At 51.1% G+C, this 21776-nt stretch overlaps 1 pseudogene; it reads left to right on the top strand.

Moving 5' to 3' along the window:
- Nucleotides 1–21776, top strand: part of LOC135554601 (pyruvate dehydrogenase phosphatase regulatory subunit, mitochondrial-like) — a 45483-nt pseudogene that overhangs the window by 1796 nt on the left and 21911 nt on the right.

Below are 21776 nucleotides of genomic sequence, written 5' to 3'. Positions count from 1 at the left end.
CTCTGTGTGTGTGTGTGATCCACTGTGTGGTCCTCTGTGTGTGTGTGTGATCCACTGTGTGGTCCTCTGTGTGTGTGTGTGATCCACTGTGTGGTCCTCTGTGTGTGTGTGATCTACTGTGTGGTCGATCTACTGTGTGGTCTTCTGTGTGTGTGTGTGATCTACTGTGTGGTCCTCTGTGTGTGTGTGTGATCTACTGTGTGATCTACTGTGTGTGTGTGTGTGTGTGTGTGTGTGATCTACTGTGTGGTCCTCTGTGTGTGTGTGTGTGTGTGTGATCTACTGTGTGGTCCTCTGTGTGTGTGTGTGTGTGATCTACTGTGTGGTCCTCTGTGTGTGTGTGTGTGGTCCTCTGTGTGTGTTAGACAGGGGGGAAAGTAGATGGCATTTCTTACAGTTATGGGATCTACTGTGATCTACTGTCTGTAATTGCGGATCATAGAATCCCATAATGAATCCCTATGAATTATTGTGATCTCATGGGCCTTGTAAGGATTGGGCATCTCGCCTGTATTATGCATGACCTTTTAATGAGCCATTAACACAACCAGTCAGGCTGTTTTCATCTGATTGGATTTAATGAGCCATTAACACAACCAGTCAGGATGTTTTCATCTGATTGGATTTAATGAGCCATTAACACAACCAGTCAGGATGTTTTCATCTGATTGGATTTAATGAGGCATTGACACAACCAGTCAGGAGGTTTTCATCTGATTGGATTTAATGAGCCATTAACACAACCAGTCAGGTTGTTTTGATCTGATTGGATTTAATGAGCCATTAACACAACCAGTCAGGATGTTTTGATCTGATTGGATTTAATGAGCCATTAACACAACCAGTCAGGCTGTTTTGATCTGATTGGATTTAATGAGCCATTAACACAACCAGTCAGGATGTTTTCATCTGATTGGATTTAATGAGCCATTAACACAACCAGTCAGGCTGTTTTCATCTGATCTAACAACCTCGTGTAAATATTTATAAAATACAGACAAATCACGTTTTTCACTGCACAGAGCCTTTAAATAGTGGTGAAATAGCTGACAGTTTTCTTGGCATCTTTGTTTTAGTTATTGTGATAGGCTCACGGTTTACCCGGTACGGCGTACCCCCACTATTTAGTGAACCGCCTTACTTTCACCCCTAGTGTTATAGGCTGAGTGCTGGTACCACCAGGCTGGGTGTTAGGCTGGGTGCTGGTACCACCAGGCTGGGTGTTAGGCTGGGTGTTAGGCTGAGTGCTGGTACCACCAGGCTGGGTGTTAGGCTGGGTGTTAGGCTGGGTGTTAGGCTGGGTGCTGGTACCACCAGGCTGGGTGTTAGGCTGGGTGCTGGTACCACCAGGCTGGGTGTTAGGCTGGGTGCTGGTACCACCAGGCTGGGTGCTGTTACCACCAGGCTGGGTGTTAGGCTGGGTGCTGGCACCACCAGGCTGGGTGTTAGGCTGGGTGCTGGCACCACCAGGCTGGGTGTTAGACTGGGTGCTGGTACCACCAGGCTGGGTGTTAGGCTGGGTGCTGGTACCACCAGGCTGGGTGTTAGGCTGGGTGCTGGTACCACCAGGCTGGGTGTTAGGCTGGGTGCTGGTACCACCAGGCTGGGTGCTGTTACCACCAGGCTGGGTGTTAGGCTGGGTGCTGGTACCACCAGGCTGGGTGTTAGGCTGGGTGCTGGTACCACCAGGCTGGGTGTTAGGCTGTGTGTTAGGCTGGGTGCTGGTACCACCAGGCTGGGTGTTAGGCTGGGTGCTGGCACCACCAGGCTGGGTGTTAGACTGGGTGCTGGTACCACCAGGCTGGGTGTTAGGCTGGGTGCTGGTACCACCAGGCTGGGTGTTAGACTGGGTGCTGGTACCACCAGGCTGGGTGCTGGTACCACCAGGCTGGGTGTTAGGCTGGGTGCTGGTACCACCAGACTGGGTGTTAGACTGGGTGCTGGTACCACCAGGCTGGGTGTTAGGCTGGGTGCTGGTACCACCAGACTGGGTGTTAGACTGGGTGCTGGTACCACCAGGCTGGGTGTTAGGCTGGGTGCTGGTACCACCAGGCTGGGTGTTAGGCTGGGTGCTGGTACCACCAGGCTGGGTGTTAGGCTGGGTGCTGGTACCACCAGGCTGGGTGCTGGTACCACCAGGCTGGGTGCTGGTACCACCAGGCTGGGTGTTAGGCTGGGTGCTGGCACCACCAGGCTGGGTGTTAGGCTGGGTGCTGGTAACACCAGGCTGGGTGTTAGGCTGGGTGCTGGTACCACCAGGCTGGGTGTTAGGCTGGGTGCTGGTACCACCAGGCTGGGTGTTAGGCTGGGTGCTGGTACCACCAGGCTGGGTGTTAGGCTGGGTGCTGGCACCACCAGGCTGGGTGCTGGCACCACCAGGCTGGGTGCTGGTACCACCAGGCTGGGTGTTAGACTGGGTGCTGGTACCACCAGGCTGGGTGTTAGGCTGGGTGCTGGTACCACCAGGCTGGGTGTTAGGCTGGGTGCTGGTACCACCAGGCTGGGTGTTAGACTGGGTGCTGGTACCACCAGGCTGGGTGTTAGGCTGGGTGCTGGTACCACCAGGCTGGGTGTTAGACTGGGTGCTGGTACCACCAGGCTGGGTGTTACCTAACCATGTTGTCCTCATCTCTCTGTGTTTTAGGCTAGGTGCTGTACCTAACCATGTTGTCCTCATCTCTGTGTTAGGCTAGGTGCTGTACCTAACCATGTTGTCCTCATCTCTCTGTGTGCTAGGCTAGGTGCTGTACCTAACCATGTTGTCCTCATCTCTGTGTGCTAGGCTAGGTGCTGTACCTAACCATGTTGTCCTCATCTATCTGTGTGTTAGGCTAGGTGCTGTACCTAACCATGTTGTCCTCATCTATCTGTGTTAGGCTAGGTGCTGTACCTAACCATGTTGTCCTCATCTCTGTGCTAGGCTAGGTGCTGTACCTAACCATGTTGTCCTCATCTCTGTGTGTTAGGCTAGGTGCTGTACCTAACCATGTTGTCCTCATCTCTCTGTGTGCTAGGCTAGGTGCTGTACCTAACCATGTTGTCCTCATCTCTCTGTGTGCTAGGCTAGGTGCTGTACCTAACCATGTTGTCCTCATCTCTCTGTGTGCTAGGCTAGGTGCTGTACCTAACCATGTTGTCCTCATCTCTCTGTGTGCTAGGCTAGGTGCTGTACCTAACCATGTTGTCCTCATCTCTCTGTGTTAGGCTAGGTGCTGTACCTAACCATGTTGTCCTCATCTCTCTGTGTTAGGCTAGGTGCTGTACCTAACCATGTTGTCCTCATCTATCTGTGTGCTAGGCTAGGTGCTGTACCTAACCATGTTGTCCTCATCTCTGTGTTAGGCTAGGTGCTGTACCTAACCATGTTGTCCTCATCTCTCTGTGTGTTAGGCTAGGTGCTGTACCTAACCATGTTGTCCTCATCTCTCTGTGTGCTAGGCTAGGTGCTGTACCTAACCATGTTGTCCTCATCTCTGTGTGCTAGGCTAGGTGCTGTACCTAACCATGTTGTCCTCATCTATCTGTGTGCTAGGCTAGGTGCTGTACCTAACCATGTTGTCCTCATCTCTGTGTGCTAGGCTAGGTGCTGTACCTAACCATGTTGTCCTCATCTCTCTGTGTGCTAGGTTAGGTGCTGTACCTAACCATGTTGTCCTCATCTATTTGTGTGCTAGGCTCGGTGCTGTACCTAACCATGTTGTCCTCATCTCTCTGTGTGCTAGGTTAGGTGCTGTACCTAACCATGTTGTCCTCATCTCTCTGTGTGCTAGGCTCGGTGCTGTACCTAACCATGTTGTCCTCATCTCTGTGTGCTAGGCTAGGTGCTGTACCTAACCATGTTGTCCTCATCTCTGTGTTAGACTCGGTGCTGTACCTAACCATGTTGTCCTCATCTCTGTGTTAGGCTAGGTGCTGTACCTAACCATGTTGTCCTCATCTATCTGTGTGTTAGGCTAGGTGCTGTACCTAACCATGTTGTCCTCATCTCTGTGTTAGGCTAGGTGCTGTACCTAACCATGTTGTCCTCATCTCTGTGTTAGGCTAGGTGCTGTACCTAACCATGTTGTCCTCATCTCTCTGTGTTAGGCTAGGTGCTGTACCTAACCATGTTGTCCTCATCTCTCTGTGTGCTAGGCTCGGTGCTGTACCTAACCATGTTGTCCTCATCTCTGTGTTAGGCTAGGTGCTGTACCTAACCATGTTGTCCTCATCTATCTGTGTGTTAGGCTAGGTGCTGTACCTAACCATGTTGTCCTCATCTATCTGTGTGCTAGGCTCGGTGCTGGCACCACCAGGCTGTGTGCTGGGATTGTCAGCGTGGCCAAGCCCATCTCTATTGAGTGTAAAATGGCTGACTACTCCAACTCCCTGTATGAACACCTGGAGGAGGAGACTGGGGTCAAGACAGGTGGGATGGACTTCTACACTATGACTAGCCCGAGTTCCACTCCATTTGTACTAACATGCCTACAGTATGACTAGCCTGAGTTCCAATCCATTTGTACTAACATGCCTACAGTATGACTCTAGCCTGAGTTCCGCTCCATTTGTAGTAACATGCCTACACTATGACTAGCCTGAGTTCTGCTCCATTTGTACTAACATGCCTACAGTATGACTAGCCTGAGTTCCACTCCATTTGTACTAACACGCCTACAGTATGACTAGCCTGAGTTCCACTCCATTTGTACTAACATGCCTACACTATGACTAGCCTGAGTTCTGCTCCATTTGTACTAACATGCCTACAGTATGGCTCTAGCCTGAGTTCCAATCCATTTGTACTAACATGCCTACAGTATGACTCTAGCCTGAGTTCCACTCCATTTGTACTAACACGCCTACAGTATGACTCTAGCCTGAGTTCCACTCCATTTGTACTAACATGCCTACAGTATGACTCTAGCCTGAGTTCCACTCCATTTGTACTAACACGCCTACAGTATGACTCTAGCCTGAGTTCTGCTCCATTTACATTTGTACTAACACGCCTACAGTATGACTCTAGCCTGAGTTCTGCTCCATTTGTACTAACTCCTTATCAGTGAATGTCTCTGGAAGCTGATTAGTTTGCCTCTCCTGCTCTCTGCAGTACAGTTCCACTCTGTTTCAACATACCTAAATGGGGTTATGAACATGTCTTTGCTGTGTGGTCTGTCTTCTGATTGTGTTTTAGCCAGTTGTTTTGGTTGTTGAATCAATTATTATATATTATCTATGAGGTCATGTGACGAGCTGTATCCTACCAGTGCTTCCCCCTCCTCCTCTCACATGCTGTTTCAGTTTGTGTTTCAACACAGATTTACCAGTGGTATTTAGTCTTGTGGAACAACAGATTTACCAGTGGTATTTAGTCTTGTGGAACAACAGATTTACCAGTGGTATTTAGTCTTGTGGAACAACAGATTTACCAGTGGTATTTAGTCTTGTATAAACAACAGATTTACCAGTGGTATTTAGTCTTGTATAAACAACAGATTTACCAGTGGTATTTAGTCTTGTATAAACAACAGATTTACCAGTGGTATTTAGTCTTGTGGAACAACAGATTTACCAGTGGTATTTAGTCTTGTATAAACGCAGATTTACCAGTGGTATTTAGTCTTGTGGAACAACAGGTGTGTGTGTGTGTGTGTGTGTGTGTGTGTGTGTGTGTGTTCCAGGTTACGTGAAAACAGGCTCTCTATGCCTGGCCCAGAATCAGGACCGTTTCCTCTCCCTGAAGCGCCTGGCATCCAGGCTGAAGTAAGTCCCTTCCTAACCCTTCTCTTCCCTCCCCTCCCTGACCCTCTCCTCTGGTCTGAATTATAGCCCAGTACTCTCTCTGATCCAGTCCCTCCCTGACCCTCTCCTCTGGTCTGAATTATAGCCCAGTACTCTCTCTGGTCCAGTCCCTCCCTGACCCTCTCCTCTGGTCTGAATTATAGCCCAGTACTCTCTCTGGTCCAGTCCCTCCCTGACCCTCTCCTCTGGTCTGAATTATAGCCCAGTACTCTCTCTGATCCAGTCCCTCCCTGACCCTCTCCTCTGGTCTGAATTATAGCCCAGTACTCTCTCTGATCCAGTCTCTCCCTGACCCTCTCCTCTGGTCTGAATTATAGCCCAGTACTCTCTCTGATCCAGTCCCTCCCTGACCCTCTCCTCTGGTCTGAATTATAGCCCAGTACTCTCTCTGATCCAGTCTCTCCCTGACCCTCTCCTCTGGTCTGAATTATAGCCCAGTACTCTCTCTGGTCCAGTCCCTCCCTGACCCTCTCCTCTGGTCTGAATTATAGCCCAGTACTCTCTCTGGTCCAGTCCCTCCCTGACCCTGCCTCTCCTCTGGTCTGAATTATAGCTCAGTATTCTCTCTGGTCCAGTCCCTCCCTGACCCTCTCCTCTGGTCTGAATTATAGCCCAGTACTCTCTCTGGTCCAGTCTCTCCCTGACCCTCTCCTCTGGTCTGAATTATAGCCCAGTACTCTCTCTGGTCCAGTCCCTCCCTAACCCTTCTCTTCCCTCCCCTCCCTGACCCTGCCTCTCCTCTGGTCTGAATTATAGCTCAGTATTCTCTCTGGTCCAGTCCCTCCCTGACCCTCTCCTCTGGTCTGAATTATAGCCCAGTACTCTCTCTGGTCCAGTCCCTCCCTAACCCTTCTCTTCCCTCCCCTCCCTGACCCTCTCCTCTGGTCTGAATTATAGCCCAGTACTCTCTCTGGTCCAGTCCCTCCCTGACCCTCTCCTCTGGTCTGAATTACAGCTCAGTACTCTCTCTGGTCCAGTCCCTCCCTGACCCTCCCCTCTGGTCTGAATTATAGCCCAGTACTCTCTCTGGTCCAGTCCCTCCCTGACCCTCTCCTCTGGTCTGAATTATAGCCCAGTACTCTCTCTGGTCCAGTCCCTCCCTGACCCTCTCCTCTGGTCTGAATTATAACTCAGTACTCTCTCTGGTCCAGTCTCTCCCTAACCCTTCTCTTCCCTCCCCTCCCTGACCCTCTCCTCTGGTCTGAATTATAGCCCAGTACTCTCTCTGATCCAGTCCCTCCCTAACCCTTCTCTTCCCTCCCCTCCCTGACCCTCTCCTCTGGTCTGAATTATAGCCCAGTACTCTCTCTGATCCAGTCCCTCCCTAACCCTTCTCTTCCCTCCCCTCCCTGACCCTCTCCTCTGGTCTGAATTACAGCTCAGTACTCTCTCTGATCCAGTCCCTCCCTGACCCTCTCCTCTGGTCTGAATTATAGCCCAGTACTCTCTCTGGTCCAGTCCCTCCCTGACCCTCTCCTCTGGTCTGAATTATAGCCCAGTACTCTCTCTGGTCCAGTCCCTCCCTGACCCTCTCCTCTGGTCTGAATTATAGCCCAGTACTCTCTCTGGTCCAGTCCCTCCCTAACCCTTCTCTTCCCTCCCCTCCCTGACCCTCTCCTCTGGTCTGAATTATAGCTCAGTACTCTCTCTGATCCAGTCCCTCCCTAACCCTTCTCTTCCCTCCCCTCCCTGACCCTCTCCTCTGGTCTGAATTATAGCCCAGTACTCTCTCTGATCCAGTCCCTCCCTAACCCTTCTCTTCCCTCCCCTCCCTGACCCTCTCCTCTGGTCTGAATTACAGCTCAGTACTCTCTCTGATCCAGTCCCTCCCTGACCCTCTCCTCTGGTCTGAATTATAGCCCAGTACTCTCTCTGGTCCAGTCCCTCCCTGACCCTCTCCTCTGGTCTGAATTATAGCCCAGTACTCTCTCTGGTCCAGTCCCTCCCTGACCCTTCTCTTCCCTCCCCTCCCTGACCCTGCCTCTCCTCTGGTCTGAATTATAGCTCATTACTCTCTCTGGTCCAGTCTCTCCCTAACCTCTCTCCTCCTCCCTCCCTCCCTCCCCTCTCTCTCCTCCCTCCCCTCCCCTCTCTCCTCCTCCTCTCTCTCTCCTCCCTCCCCTCCCTTCTCTCTCCTCCTCTCTCTCCTCTCTCCTCTCTCTCCTCCTCCCTCCTCTCTCTCCTCCTCCCTCAGTGTGATGGGGATCCCCTGTAACGTAATTAAACCCAAAGAGGTGTCCAAGCTCCACCCCCTGGTGAATATTCATGACCTAGTGGGGGCGCTCCACCTGCCGGGGATGCCGTGGTGTCACCGCCTGACGTCAACCACGCCCTCGCCACAGCAGCAGTCGGACACGGTGAGACAGTAAAACCAAGGATGGACTATTGTTCGGCCTGCAAGCCTAAAATGCCCAGGTTTTCCAGAAATCCTGATTGGATGATTCTAGATTTCCTGCTTGTTCCATCCTGATTTGGGGGAATTTTCCAACCGGGATTTCTGGAAAAACTGCATTTTAGGAAGAATCCTGCAATTTTTGCAAGCCTATCTGTAGTGGAGGTTTCAATAGAAAGTTACAACCATGTGGTTTCACCATCAGTTAGAATGTAATGAAGCCAGAAAGCAAGGCTTCTGTAGGAAAGGTCGAAGGTGTGGCCTGCCAAGGTCGAAGGTGTGGCCTGCCAAAGTCGAAGGTGTGGCCTGCCAAGGTCGAAGGTGTGGCCTGCCAAGGTCGAAGGTGTGGCCTGCCAAGGTCGAAGGTGTGGCCTGTCAAGGGCCCGGGTGTGGCCTGCCAAGGGGCCAGGGTGTGGCCTGCCAAGGGGCCAGGGTGTGGCCTGCCAAGGGGCCAGGGTGTGGCCTGCCAAGGGGCCAGGGTGTGGCCTGCCAAGGGCCAGGGTGTGGCCTGCCAAGGGGCCAGGGTGTGGCCTGCCAAGGGGCCAGGGTGTGGCCTGCCAAGGGGCCAGGGTGTGGCCTGCCAAGGGGCCAGGGTGTGGCCTGCCAAGGGGCCAGGGTGTGGCCTGCCAAGGGGCCAGGGTGTGGCCTGCCAAGGGGCCAGGGTGTGGCCTGTCAAGGGGCCAGGGTGTGGCCTGTCAAGGGGCCAGGGTGTGGCCTGTCAAGGGGCCAGGGTGTGGTCTGTCAAGGGGCCAGGGTGTGGCCTGTCAAGGGGCCAGGGTGTGGCATGTCAAGGGCCAGGGTGTTGCCTGCCAAGCAGAGTGAGTTCGTCAGTGCCCAGGGGGCATCTCTTTGGCTAATGTGCCATCATGCTACTCCAATCAAACTAACGATGAACTATTGATAGTGTTTGTCATGTTTGATCACATTGTACCTTTCTACATGAAAACATGTACAGTTGAAGTTGGACATTTACATACACTTAGGTTGGAGTCATTAAAACTCATTTTTCAACCACTCCACAAATGTTTTGTTAGCAAACTATAGTTTTGGCAAGTCTGTTAGGACATCTACTTTGTGCATGACACAAGTCAAATGATGTGGATATATTGAAGCAACATCTCAAGACATCAGTCAGGAAGTTAAAGCTTGGTCGCAAATGGGTCTTCCAAATGGACAATGACCCCAAGCATACTTCCAAAGTTGTGGCAAAATGGCTTAAGGACAACAAAGTCAAGGTATTGGAGTGGCCATCACAAAGCCCTGACCTCAATCATATAGAAAATCTGTGGGCAGAACTGAAAAAAGCGTGTGCGAGCAAGGAGGCCTACAAACCTGACTCAGTTACACCAGCTCTGTCAGGAGGCCTACACACCTGACTCAGTTACACCAGCTCTGTCAGGAGGCCTACAAACCTGACTCAGTTACACCAGCTCTGTCAGGAGGCCTACAAACCTGACTCAGTTACACCAGCTCTGTCAGGAGGCCTACAAACCTGACTCAGTTACACCAGCTCTGTCAGGAGGCCTACAAACCTGACTCAGTTACACCAGCTCTGTCAGGAGGCCTACAAACCTGACTCAGTTACACCAGCTCTATCAGGAGGAATGGGCCAGAATTCACCCAACTTATTGTGGAAAGCTACCTGAAATGTTGGCCCAAGTTAAACAATTTAAAGGAAATGATACCAAATATCAATTGAGTGTATGTAAACTTCTGAACCACTGGGAATGTGATGAAAGAAATAAAAGCTGAAATAAATCATTCTCTCTACTATTATTCTGACATTTCACATTCTTAAAATAAAGTGGTGATCCTAACAGATTAAATATCATGAATTGTGAAAAACTGAGTTTAAATGCATTTGGTTAAGGTGTATGTAAACTTCTGACTTCAACTGTTTGCCATGTTCTGATCTCCAGGAGTCCAGACCCACCACAGTTAACCATGTTCTGATCTCCAGGAGTCCAGATCCACCACAGTTAACCATGTTCTGATCTCCAGGAGCCCAGATCCACCACAGTTAACCATGTTCTGATCTCCAGGAGCCCAGATCCACCACAGTTAACCATGTTCTGATCTCCAGGAGTCCAGATCCACCACAGTTAACCATGTTCTGATCTCCAGGAGCCAAGATCCACCACAGTTAACCATGTTCTGATCTCCAGGAGCCCAGATCCTCCACAGTTAACCATGTTCTGATCTCCAGGAGTCCAGATCCACCACAGTTAACCATGTTCTGATCTCCAGGAGCCCAGATCCACCACAGTTAACCATGTTCTGATCTCCAGGAGTCCAGATCCACCACAGTTAACCATGTTCTGATCTCCAGGAGTCCAGATCCACCACAGTTAACCATGTTCTGATCTCCAGGAGTCCAGGTCCACCACAGTTAACCATGTTCTGATCTCCAGGAGTCCAGATCCACCACAGTTAACCATGTTCTGATCTCCAGGAGTCCAGATCCACCACAGTTAACCATGTTCTGATCTCCAGGAGCCCAGATCCACCACAGTTAACCATGTTCTGATCTCCAGGAGTCCAGGTCCACCACAGTTAACCATGTTCTGATCTCCAGGAGTCCAGGTCCACCACAGTTAACCATGTTCTGATCTCCAGGAGTCCAGATCCATGAGCGCACCACAGTTAACCATGTTCTGATCTCCAGGAGTCCAGATCCACCACAGTTAACCATGTTCTGATCTCCAGGAGTCCAGACCCACCACAGTTAACCATGTTCTGATCTCCAGGAGTCCAGATCCACCACAGTTAACCATGTTCTGATCTCCAGGAGCCCAGGTCCACCACAGTTAACCATGTTCTGATCTCCAGGAGTCCAGATCCACCACAGTTAACCATGTTCTGATCTCCAGGAGTCCAGATCCACCACAGTTAACCATGTTCTGATCTCCAGGAGCCCAGATCCACCACAGTTAACCATGTTCTGATCTCCAGGAGTCCAGATCCACCACAGTTAACCATGTTCTGATCTCCAGGAGTCCAGATCCACCACAGTTAACCATGTTCTGATCTCCAGGAGCCCAGATCCACCACAGTTAACCATGTTCTGATCTCCAGGAGTCCAGATCCACCACAGTTAACCATGTTCTGATCTCCAGGAGTCCAGATCCACCACAGTTAACCATGTTCTGATCTCCAGGAGTCCAGATCCATGAAGCACCACAGTTAACCATGTTCTGATCTCCAGGAGTCCAGATCCATGAGCGCACCACAGTCAACCATGTTCTGATGGAGAAGGGACATGTGACAGCGGTGGAGACGGACAGAGGAGCCATCGAGTGTGAATACTTTGTCAACTGTGCAGGACAGGTGAACCTCTCTCTATCCATTATATGTGTGTGTGTGTGTGTGTGTGTGTGTGTGTGTGTGTGTGTGTGTGTGTGACTGTAAATGACATGGGGTCTCTCCCTCCACTAGTCTTTAGACAGTTAACAGCTAGACAGCTCTCTTCAGCCCAACTGATCTGTAAGGTTTCATAACGCGTTATGAATGATAGGATGGGTCCTATTTAGTGCACTAGAATAAGGAACCATTTGGGACACAGTCATGCTGTATATGAAGTGTTGTAACTAGCTGTCTCTGAGGTTTCTAATATAAAGACTCTCTGGGTGTAGGAGCTGGACCAGGCCAGTGTTGTATCTAATCTAAAGACTCTCTGGGTGTAGGAGCTGGACCAGGCCAGTGTTGTATCTAATCTAAAGACTCTCTGGGTGTAGGAGCTGGACCAGGCCAGTGTTGTATCTAATCTAAAGACTCTCTGGGTGTAGGAGCTGGACCAGGCCAGTGTTGTATCTAATCTAAAGACTCTCTGGGTGTAGGAGCTGGACCAGGCCAGTGTTGTATCTAATCTAAAGACTCTCTGGGTGTAGGAGCTGGACCAGGCCAGTGTTGTATCTAATCTAAAGACTCTCTGGGTGTAGGAGCTGGACCAGGCCAGTGTTGTATCTAATCTAAAGACTCTCTGGGTGTAGGAGCTGGACCAGGCCAGTGTTGTATCTAATATAAAGACTCTCTGGGTGTAGGAGCTGGACCAGGCCAGTGTTGTATCTAATCTAAAGACTCTCTGGGTGTAGGAGCTGGACCAGGCCAGTGTTGTATCTAATCTAAAGACTCTCTGGGTGTAGGACCTGGACCAGGCCAGTGTTGTATCTAATATAAAGACTCTCTGGGTGTAGGAGCTGGACCAGGCCAGTGTTGTATCTAATCTAAAGACTCTCTGGGTGTAGGAGCTGGACCAGGCCAGTGTTGTATCTAATCTAAAGACTCTCTGGGTGTAGGAGCTGGACCAGGCCAGTGTTGTATCTAATATAAAGACTCTCTGGGTGTAGGAGCTGGACCAGGCCAGTGTTGTATCTAATATAAAGACTCTGGGTGTAGGAGCTGGACCAGGCCAGTGTTGTATCTAATCTAAAGACTCTGGGTGTAGGACCTGGACCAGGCCAGTGTTGTATCTAATCTAAAGACTCTCTGGGTGTAGGAGCTGGACCAGGCCAGTGTTGTATCTAATCTAAAGACTCCCTGGGTGTAGGAGCTGGACCAGGCCAGTGTTGTATCTAATCTAAAGACTCCTGGGTGTAGGAGCTGGACCAGGCCAGTGTTGTATCTAATCTAAAGACTCTCTGGGTGTAGGAGCTGGACCAGGCCAGTGTTGTATCTAATATAAAGACTCTCTGGGTGTAGGAGCTGGACCAGGCCAGTGTTGTATCTAATCTAAAGACTCTCTGGGTGTAGGAGCTGGACCAGGCCAGTGTTGTATCTAATCTAAAGACTCTCTGGGTGTAGGACCTGGACCAGGCCAGTGTTGTATCTAATCTAAAGACTCTCTGGGTGTAGGAGCTGGACCAGGCCAGTGTTGTATCTAATCTAAAGACTCTCTGGGTGTAGGAGCTGGACCAGGCCAGTGTTGTATCTAATCTAAAGACTCTCTGGGTGTAGGAGCTGGACCAGGCCAGTGTTGTATCTAATCTAAAGACTCTCTGGGTGTAGGAGCTGGACCAGGCCAGTGTTGTATCTAATCTAAAGACTCTCTGGGTGTAGGAGCTGGACCAGGCCAGTGTTGTATCTAATCTAAAGACTCTCTGGGTGTAGGAGCTGGACCAGGCCAGTGTTGTATCTAATCTAAAGACTCTCTGGGTGTAGGAGCTGGACCAGGCCAGTGTTGTATCTAATCTAAAGACTCTCTGGGTGTAGGAGCTGGACCAGGCCAGTGTTGTATCTAATATAAAGACTCTCTGGGTGTAGGAGCTGGACCAGGCCAGTGTTGTATCTAATCTAAAGACTCTCTGGTGTGCTGGACCAGGCCAGTGTTGTATCTAATCTAAAGACTGACCTGGACCAGGCCAGTGTTGTATCTAATCTAAAGACTCTCTGGGTGTAGGAGCTGGACCAGGCCAGTGTTGTATCTAATCTAAAGACTCTGGGTGTAGGAGCTGGACCAGGCCAGTGTTGTATCTAATCTAAAGAGGAGCTGGACCAGGCCAGTGTTGTATCTAATCTAAAGACTCAGTGTTGTATCTGGGTGTAGGAGCTGGACCAGGCCAGTGTTGTATCTAATCTAAAGACTCTCTGGGTGTAGGAGCTGGACCAGGCCAGTGTTGTATCTAATATAAAGACTCTCTGGGTGTAGGAGCTGGACCAGGCCAGTGTTGTATCTAATATAAAGACTCTCTGGGTGTAGGAGCTGGACCAGGCCAGTGTTGTATCTAATCTAAAGACTCTCTGGGTGTAGGAGCTGGACCAGGCCAGTGTTGTATCTAATCTAAAGACTCTCTGGGTGTAGGAGCTGGACCAGGCCAGTGTTGTATCTAATCTAAAGACTCTCTGGGTGTAGGAGCTGGACCAGGCCAGTGTTGTATCTAATCTAAAGACTCTCTGGGTGTAGGAGCTGGACCAGGCCAGTGTTGTATCTAATCTAAAGACTCTCTGGGTGTAGGAGCTGGACCAGGCCAGTGTTGTATCTAATCTAAAGACTCTCTGGGTGTAGGAGCTGGACCAGGCCAGTGTTGTATCTAATCTAAAGACTCTCTGGGTGTAGGAGCTGGACCAGGCCAGTGTTGTATCTAATCTAAAGACTCTCTGGGTGTAGGAGCTGGACCAGGCCAGTGTTGTATCTAATCTAAAGACTCTCTGGGTGTAGGAGCTGGACCAGGCCAGTGTTGTATCTAATCTAAAGACTCTCTGGGTGTAGGAGCTGGACCAGGCCAGTGTTGTATCTAATCTAAAGACTCTCTGGGTGTAGGAGCTGGACCAGGCCAGTGTTGTATCTAATCTAAAGACTCTCTGGGTGTAGGAGCTGGACCAGGCCAGTGTTGTATCTAATCTAAAGACTCTCTGGGTGTAGGAGCTGGACCAGGCCAGTGTTGTATCTAATCTAAAGACTCTCTGGGTGTAGGAGCTGGACCAGGCCAGTGTTGTATCTAATCTAAAGACTCTCTGGGTGTAGGAGCTGGACCAGGCCAGTGTTGTATCTAATCTAAAGACTCTCTGGGTGTAGGAGCTGGACCAGGCCAGTGTTGTATCTAATCTAAAGACTCTCTGGGTGTAGGACCTGGACCAGGCCAGTGAAGTGTTGTAACTAGCTGTCTCTGAAGTTTCTAGAAGTGCTCATATCATAGGGGTTTATGAATACTATATGATGTGTTATAACTGTCCTATGTATGTTCTACAGTGGGCGTATGAGCTGGGCCAGGCCAGTGAGACCAAAGTGTCTGTTCCTCTCCATGGATGTGAACACTTCTACCTGCTCTCCAAACCTCTACCAGAGCCTCTCCAGCCCAGCACCCCAGGTGAGACTACCTCCTCTCAGAGCCTCTACAGCCCAGAACCCCAGGTGAGTCTACCCCCTCTACAGCCCAGCACCCCAGGTGAGTCTACCTCCTCTACAGCCCAGCACCCCAGGTGAGTCTACCTCCTCTACAGCCCAGCACCCCAGGTGAGTCTACCTCCTCTACAGCCCAGCACCCCAGGTGAGTCTACCTCCTCTACAGCCCAGAACCCCAGGTGAGTCTACCTCCTCTCAGAGCCTCTACAGCCCAGCACCCCAGGTGAGTCTACCTCCTCTACAGCCCAGAACCCCAGGTGAGTCTACCTCCTCTACAGCCCAGCACCCCAGGTGAGTCTACCTCCTCTCAGAGCCTCTCCAGCCCAGCACCCCAGGTGAGACTACCTCCTCTATAGCCCAGAACCCCAGGTGAGACTACCTCCTCCTCCTCTATCCATAGGTTGGAGAACGTCCTCCGGAAGTTGTCGTAATTACTGTGTAAGTCTATGGAAGGGGGTGAGAACCATGAGCCTCCTAGGTTTTGTTTTGAAGTCGATGTGCCCAGAGGAGGACGGAAACTAGCTGTCCTCCGGCTACACTATGGTGCTGCTGAGGCTACTGTGACCATTGCAAACGGTGTGTTTTAATCAATGATTTGGTAACATGCAAATATTTTTTGTGTAGTTTTATCTAAATGGGATAACCTTTTTAATGTTTTACTATTTTAAATGTTTATGAAATTCACTGAGGAGGATGGTCCTCCCTTCCTCCTCTGAGGAGCCTCCGCTGGCCTGAACTCTGTCCTGTCTGGTGGTTAGGGTCAGGGTTAGACTGTGTTGTAACGGTGTATCTCTGTGTGTTCTCTCTAGTGGTGATGGATATGGACGGGAGGATCTATGTGAGAGCGTGGCAGGGAGGTGTCCTGTCTGGAGGTTAGGGTCAGGGTTAGACTGTGTTGTAACTGTGTATCTCTGTGTGTTCTCTCTAGTGGTGATGGATATGGACGGGAGGATCTATGTGAGAGCGTGGCAGGGAGGTGTCCTGTCTGGAGGTTAGGGTCAGGGTTAGACTGTGTTGTAACTGTGTATCTCTGTGTGTTCTCTCTAGTGGTGATGGATATGGACGGGAGGATCTATGTGAGAGCGTGGCAGGGAGGGTCCTCTCTGGAGGATTTGAGAAGAACCCTAAACCCATCTTCACCGAGGACGTAACCAGCTGGAGATTCAGACCATGCAGGAGGACTGGGACCACTTCGGTAAAGACGGGGTGATTGTTCTATAACGGCACCCTATTCTGTGTATGTTGCCACGGCTACTGTAAAACACGGAGTCCATTTAGTTTTGTTTTCCATAGCGACTTTGTGAGTGCATACATTTTAAAATGGGTTGCCCCCAGTGGGAATCGAACCCATGATGTTGGCGCACACTCTTACCAACTGAGACAGTATGGGTTGGCCCCAGTGGGAATCGAACCCATGATGTTGGCGCACACTCTTACCAACTGAGACAGTATGGGTTGGCCCCAGTGGGAATCGAACCCATGATGTTGGCGCACACTCTTACCAACTGAGACAGTATGGGTTGGCCCCAGTGGGAATCGAACCCATGATGTTGGCGCACACTCTTACCAACTGAGACAGTATGGGTTGGCCCCAGTGGGAATCGAACCCATGATGTTGGCGCACACTCTTACCAACTGAGACAGTATGGGTTGGCCCCAGTGGGAATCGAACCCATGATGTTGGCGCACACTCTTACCAACTGAGACAGTATGGGTTGGCCCCAGTGGGAATCGAACCCATGATGTTGGCGCACACTCTTACCAACTGAGACAGTATGGGTTGGCCCCAGTGGGAATCGAACCCATGATGTTGGCGCACACTCTTACCAACTGAGACAGTATGGGTTGGCCCCAGTGGGAATCGAACCCATGATGTTGGCGCACACTCTTACCAACTGAGACAGTATGGGTTGGCCCCAGTGGGAATCGAACCCATGATGTTGGCGCACACTCTTACCAACTGAGACAGTATGGGTTGGCCCCAGTGGGAATCGAACCCATGATGTTGGCGCACACTCTTACCAACTGAGACAGTATGGGTTGGCCCCAGTGGGAATCGAACCCATGATGTTGGCGCACACTCTTACCAACTGAGACAGTATGGGTTGGCCCCAGTGGGAATCGAACCCATGATGTTGGCGCACACTCTTACCAACTGAGACAGTATGGGTTGGCCCCAGTGGGAATCGAACCCATGATGTTGGCGCACACTCTTACCAACTGAGACAGTATGGGTTGGCCCCAGTGGGAATCGAACCCATGATGTTGGCGCACACTCTTACCAACTGAGACAGTATGGGTTGGCCCCAGTGGGAATCGAACCCATGATGTTGGCGCACACTCTTACCAACTGAGACAGTATGGGTTGGCCCCAGTGGGAATCGAAACCATGATGTTGGCGCACACTCTTACCAACTGAGACAGTATGGGTTGGCCCCAGTGGGAATCGAACCCATGATGTTGGCGCACACTCTTACCAACTGAGACAGTAGGGGTTGGCCCCAGTGGGAATCGAACCCATGATGTTGGCGCACACTCTTACCAACTGAGACAGTATGGGTTGGCCCCAGTGGGAATCGAACCCATGATGTTGGCACACACTCTTACCAACTGATACAGTACCAACTAACCCATACTGGTTATATACTGTGTTTATTTGAGGTGGTTATATACCATAGTAACTGACCGGTCCATAGTGTCTCTACCTAACCCCCTCTCTTACCCCCTCTCTTACCCCCTCCCTCCCCCTGTAGAGCCCATGCTGTCAGCCCTGTTGAGGAGGATGGTGTAGTTCGAGGTGTTTCTCTACCTAACCCCCTCTCTTACCCCCTCCCTCCCGCTGAAGAGCCCATGCTGTCAGCCCTGTTGAGGAGGATGGTGTAGTTCGAGGTGTTTCTCTACCTAACCCCCTCTCTTACCCCCTCCCTCCCCTGTAGAGCCCATGCTGTCAGCCCTGTTGAGGATGATGGTGTAGTTAGAGGTGTTTCTCTACCTAACCCCCTCTCTTACCCCCTCCCTCCCCCTGTAGAGCCCATGCTGGCAGCCTTGTTGAGGAGGATGGTGTAGTTAGAGGTGTTTCTCTACCTAACCCCCTCTCTTACCCCCTCCCTCCCCCTGTAGAGCCCATGCTGTCAGCCCTGTTGAGGATGATGGTGTAGTTCGAGGTGTTTCTCTACCTAACCCCCTCTCTTACCCCCTCTCTTACCCCCTCCCTCCCCCTGTAGAGCCCATGCTGTCAGCCCTGTTGAGGAGGATGCCAGAACTAGAAGTGTGTGAGATCCAGCAGCTGGTCAACTGTCCTGAGTCGTTCACCCCAGACATGCGCTGTCTGATGGGGGAGACACCGGGGGTGCACGGCTACTTCGTCCTGGCTGGAATGAACGCCTCTGGCCTGGCCTTCGCTGGAGGAGCAGGAAAGTAAGGAGAGGACATTTCCAGTAAATCTACTTTAGGGTTGAGAGTGAGAATGACAGGACATTTCCAGTACATCTACTTTAGGGTTGAGAGTGAGAACGACAGGACATTTCCAGTACATCTACTTTAGGGACATTTTGTACATCTACTTTAGGGTTGAGAACGACAGGACATTTCAGTACATCTACTTTAGGGTTGAGAGTGAGAACGACAGGACATTTCCAGTACATCTACTTTAGGGTTGAGAGCGAGAACGACAGGACATTTCCAGTACATCTACTTTAGGCTTGAGAGTGAGAACGACAGGACATTTCCAGTACATCTACTTTAGGCTTGAGTGAGAACGACAGGACATTTCCAGTACATCTACTTTAGGCTTGAGAGTGAACGACAGGACATTTCAGTACATCTACTTTAGGGTTGAGAGTGAGAACGACAGGACATTTCCAGTACATCTACTTTAGGGTTGAGAGTGAGAACGACAGGACATTTCCAGTACATCTACTTTAGGGTTGAGAGTGAGAACGACAGGACATTTCCAGTACATCTACTTTAGGGTTGAGAGTGAGAACGACAGGACATTTCCAGTACATCTACTTTAGGGTTGAGAGCGAGAACGACAGGACATTTCCAGTACATCTACTTTAGGGTTGAGAGTGAGAACGACAGGACATTTCCAGTACATCTACTTTAGGGTTGAGAGTGAGAACGACAGGACATTTCCAGTACATCTACTTTAGGGTTGAGAGTGAGAACGACGGGACATTTCAGTACATCTACTTTAGGGTTGAGAGTGAGAACGACAGGACATTTCCAGTACATCTACTTTAGGCTTGAGAGTGAGAACGACAGGACATTTCCAGTACATCTACTTTAGGCTTGAGAGTGAGAACGACACGACATTTCCAGTACATCTACTTTAGGGTTGAGAGCGAGAACGACAGGACATTTCCAGTACATCTACTTTAGGGTTGAGAGTGAGAACGACAGGACATTTCCAGTACATCTACTTTAGGGTTGAGAGTGAGAACGACAGGACATTTCCAGTACATCTACTTTAGGGTTGAGAGTGAGAACGACGGGACATTTCCAGTACATCTACTTTAGGGTTGAGAGTGAGAACGACAGGACATTTCCAGTACATCTACTTTAGGCTTGAGAGTGAGAACGACAGGACATTTCCAGTACATCTACTTTAGGGTTGAGAGTGAGAATGACGGGACATTTCCAGTACATCTATGATGGCAAGCAAACAAAACATGAACATTTAAGGACTGAATTTGTTGATGAAAACAGTCCTGATGTTACAACGTAGACTGAGTGTGGTAGACTGAGTGTGGTAGACTGAGTGTGGCAGGCTGAGTGTGGCAGACGGAGTGTGGCAGACTGAGTGTGGCAGGCTGAGTGTGGCAGGCTGAGTGTGGCAGGCTGAGTGTGGCAGGCTGAGTGTGGCAGGCTGAGTGTGGCAGACTGAGTGTGGCAGGCTGAGTGTGGCAGGCTGAGTGTGGCAGGCTGAGTGTGGCAGACTGAGTGTGGCAGGCTGAGTGTGGCAGGCTGAGTGTGGTAAGCTGAGTGTGGCAGGCTGAGTGTGGTAAGCTGAGTGTGGCAGGCTGAGTGTGGCAGGCGGAGTGTGGCAGACGGAGTGTGGCAGACGGAGTGTGGCAGGCGGAGTGTGGCAGACGGAGTGTGGCAGGCGGAGTGTGGCAGGCTGAGTGTGGCAGGCTGAGTGTGGCAGACTGAGTGTGGCAGACTGAGTGTGGCAGACTGAGCGTGGCAAGCGGAGCGTGGCAGGCGGAGTGTGGCAGACTGAGCGTGGCAGACTGAGCGTGGCAGGCGGAGCGTGGCAGGCGGAGCGTGGCAGGCGGAGTGTGGCAGACTGAGCGTGGCAGGCGGAGCGTGGCAGACTGAGCGTGGCAGGCGGAGCGTGGCAGACTGAGCGTGGCAGGCGGAGCGTGGCAGGCGGGCGTGGCAGGCGGAGCGTGGCAGGCGGAGTGTGGCAGACTGAGCGTGGCAGGCGGAGCGTGGCAGACTGAGCGTGGCAGGCGGAGCGTGGCAGACTGAGCGTGGCAGGCGGAGCGTGGCAGGCGGAGCGTGGCAGGCGGAGCGTGGCAGGCGGAGTGTGGCAGACTGAGCGAGGCAGGCGGAGCGTGGCAGACTGAGCGTGGCAGGCGGAGCGTGGCAGACTGAGCGTGGCAGGCGGAGCGTGGCAGGCGGAGCGTGGCAGGCGGAGCGTGGCAGGCGGAGTGTGGCAGACTGAGTATCGAACCTATATTAGTCTGGTTCATATTCTCCTCATGGAGCATGGAGTATCGTAGACAGAGTGTCGTAGACAGAGTGTCGTAGACAGAGTGTCGTAGACAGAGTGTCGTAGAATCTTACTATGGTAGATGTGGTATTGTTGTCGGGGCCTAAAATTAACACCCCCACCTTCCACCTGCCAAATGCGGGTAGATTTTGGCATGTAAGACCTCTTTCAGGTCTCCGCGGTGTCGGGTGGTCAGGTCTCCGCGGTGTCGGGTGGTCAGGTCTCCGCGGTGTCGGGTGGTCAGGTCTCCGCGGTGTCGGGTGGTCAGGTCTCCGCGGTGTCGGGTGGTCAGGTCTCCGCGGTGTCGGGTGGTCAGGTCTCCGCGGTGTCGGGTGGTCAGGTCTCCGCGGTGTCGGGTGGTCAGGTCTCCGCGGTGTCGGGTGGTCAGGTTTCCGCGGTGTCGGGTGGTCAGGTCTCCGCGGTGTCGGGTGGTGTTAATAATGGGATTTATGTTTAATGAATGATTAGAATATACCACCCTGAAACCATATGATTGAATGAAATTGATTAGAATCATGAGATTATTCTAATGATGTGTGTGGTTTTAGTCAGTAGAATTATATATCCGTGAGTGTAGTTTTTAGTCAGAATTAGGGTATAACAATATATCTGTACAATATGTCTATTATAGTGTCTTAAAACCAGACCGTCTGAGCCAGATTCGGTGCCGACCTTGGCTGGGGGCCACAGAGTACCTCCCAGGGTCTCTCCATCTTGAGGGAGGACAGGGAGTGATTCTCACGGACTCCCCTAATGTTTGTGGGCTGGGTAGCAGGACAGTGTGTGTGTAGGATACCTAATGTTTGTGGGCTGGGTGGCAGGACAGTGTGTGAGTAGGATACCTAATGTTTGTGGGCTGGGTAGCAGGACAGTGTGTGAGTAGGATACCTAATGTTTGTGGGATGGGTAGCAGGACAGTGTGTGTGTAGGATACCTAATGTTTGTGGGCTGGGTAGCAGGACAGTGTGTGAGTAGGATACCTAATGTTTGTGGGATGGGTAGCAGGACAGTGTGTGAGTAGGATACCTAATGTTTGTGGGCTG

This window comes from Oncorhynchus masou, chromosome 2, assembly GCF_036934945.1.
Source record: "Oncorhynchus masou masou isolate Uvic2021 chromosome 2, UVic_Omas_1.1, whole genome shotgun sequence".
Lineage (NCBI taxonomy): Eukaryota > Metazoa > Chordata > Actinopteri > Salmoniformes > Salmonidae > Oncorhynchus > Oncorhynchus masou.
The sequence above is the reverse complement of the archived record's forward strand: the minus strand, read 5'-3'. Positions and strand labels throughout refer to the sequence as shown.